This window comes from Cucumis sativus, unplaced genomic scaffold, assembly GCF_000004075.3.
Source record: "Cucumis sativus cultivar 9930 unplaced genomic scaffold, Cucumber_9930_V3 scaffold52, whole genome shotgun sequence".
In the NCBI taxonomy this organism is placed as follows: Eukaryota; Viridiplantae; Streptophyta; class Magnoliopsida; order Cucurbitales; family Cucurbitaceae; genus Cucumis; species Cucumis sativus.
Window position 1 is genome coordinate 200,815 of NW_022279552.1, and position 2,542 is coordinate 203,356.

Sequence of the window (2,542 nt, forward strand, 5' to 3'; positions counted from 1 at the left end):
TGATCTCATGAGTCATGAGTGAGCCAATAAGCTCCTCTAGTGGAAGTTTTGTGAGATCCTTTGCTTCTTGAATCGCCGTTACCTTAGCTTCCCAAGTCTTAGGTAGAGACCTTAGAATTTTTCTAACATTTTCGGAAGTTGTATAAACTTTACCAAGACCCTTCAAAGCATTTATGATGTTAGTAAATCTAGTAAACATATCGGTGATAGTCTCATTAGCATCCATCTTAAACAATTCATAATTATGAACAAACATGCTAATTTTAGACTCTTTAACTTGATTTGTTCCTTCATGAGTAATTTCAAGAGTATTCCAAATTTCTTGAGCGGAAGAACACATGGATATTCTATTAAACTCATCTTTACTCAAGGCACAATACAAACAATTAATAGCCTTAGCATTAAATGAACATTTTTTCATTTCATTTTCATCATACTCTTCTTCTAATTTAGGCGTATCAACATTATCAACATTTTTCATGGGTACATAAGGACCTTTAGCAACAATTAACCATAAATTATAGTCAATAGATTGCAAATAAATTTTCGTTCTAGCTTTCCAATATGCATAGTTTGAACCATCAAAATAAGGAGGTCTAGAAGTAGATTGACCTTCAACAATACCATTTGCCAATAGGTTTGCCATAATGCTCTAACAATAAAGTTTATCAAGAAATTAAAATTTCAAGATGAGCAACCTTGCTCTGATACCAATTGTTGGATCGGTATGGCAACCCTAGAGGGGGTGAATAGGGTTTAAATAAACTTTTTGACAAATAAAAAGTAAAATCAACTAATTAGATATTTTTTAATATTTAAATAAAGAACTTTGTAAACTTTGTTAAATAACAAGATTGATAAAAAGATATGAATGGAAATATGCAATCAAACTCAACCAATAAGAATATGTAACTAAAATTAAATTAAAAAATAATTAGAAAAGAGTTAGAGAAGAAGACACCGTAATTTTATAGTGGTTCGGTTAAACTCAACCTACATCCACTTTCCCAAGCACCTCTTGGGATTTTGATTGAAAATCTTCTTTAGACTCTTTCCACGGATTTGAGCCGAACCGATTCTTGCTCCTTTTTCGGGTTCAAGAGCAAACCCGATCCTTTCCACGGGTTAGGATCCAACCGTTACAATATGTTGAAGTTTTTAAATCACACAAAAGAAAACTCTCTAAAAGAGTGAGTATACAATTTGAAGCTAACAAATTTAATCCTCACAATACAATAAGAAGCTCTCAAGAATAAGATGAAAAAAATAAAAATTGGAAGCTTTAGAGAGAATAACAATGTTGGCTTTTTGCTTGAGGATTGTAAAGATTTTAATGATCTTGTGTAAATGTGAAGTATTTAAAAAGAGAGGAAAGATAAATTCAAAATCATTTGGGTCATTAGATATAAGTAAAAGAAAAATGAATGGTTGAGATTTAAACTTAATTAGCCGTTAGACACAATACAAATAATAATATAATAATATGTCTTTTCAAAATACTTTGTTTAAAAAGAAATCAATAAAGCAACTTCACCCTCTTTTAAAAAAACTAGGCGTTAGACACAAGAAAAAATAATAATATTAAAATCATTTTCCTTTTAAATTCATTTTCTTTATAAAAGCCAATAAAACATAACAAAAAGCCACATTTGTTACTCCTTCATTGCTCCAAGTGGCTTTCTCTAATTGGTTCAAATTGAATGCTTGGTCGCCACGTCACCATCTCGGGTATTTTTTCGTTAAGCTTACTTTAGCAATATTTTCTTCATTTGAACTTCGATTTGGGTGATTCAAGAGGCGTTAGAATCATTTTTCCAAGCTCTACGATATGGTCTATTCAAATTAATAAAATTGTCAATAAAAAAAATCAGATTTGTTATCATCAAAACATAAATTAATTGAATAATTAAAATAAATTAATTTGATATTAAGGGCCAAAAAGCCAACAATCAATTGGTTCTCGAAGTACGCCACCTTCATCCCCACTACAAAACTATGTTCTGTCGAGCTGATAGCACACTTGTTCTTTAAGAACGTCTTGAAGTTATGGAGAGTTCCATCAAGCATTGTGAGTGACAGGGATGGTAGATTCATTGGTACTCTCTGGACCGAACTATTCGCCTTCTTGGGGACACGCCTAAATATATCCTTAAGCTGCCATCCTCAGACGAATGGCCAAACTGAAGGATTCAATTGTATGCTTAAGGAATATCTACGACATTTTGTTGATTCTGGACAAAAGAATTGGGCCTAGTTGATGGATGTGGCTCAATTTTGTTTTAATGCACAAACTAGTCTATCCACAAGAACGAGGCCTTTCGAAATCTTGAGTGGAAGACAACCTATACTGCCTCATATTATTGATCATCCTTATGCAGGAAAAAATCCTCAAGCTCATAACTTTACGAAAAAGTGGGAGAAGACTACGAACATCGCTCGAGCATACTAAGAGAAAGTCTCGAAGCGTATGATAAGAAGCATCATCCTCTCAAGTTTTGAGCGGAAGACCAACTCTTCATAGAGTTTAAAGCAAAGCAAATTT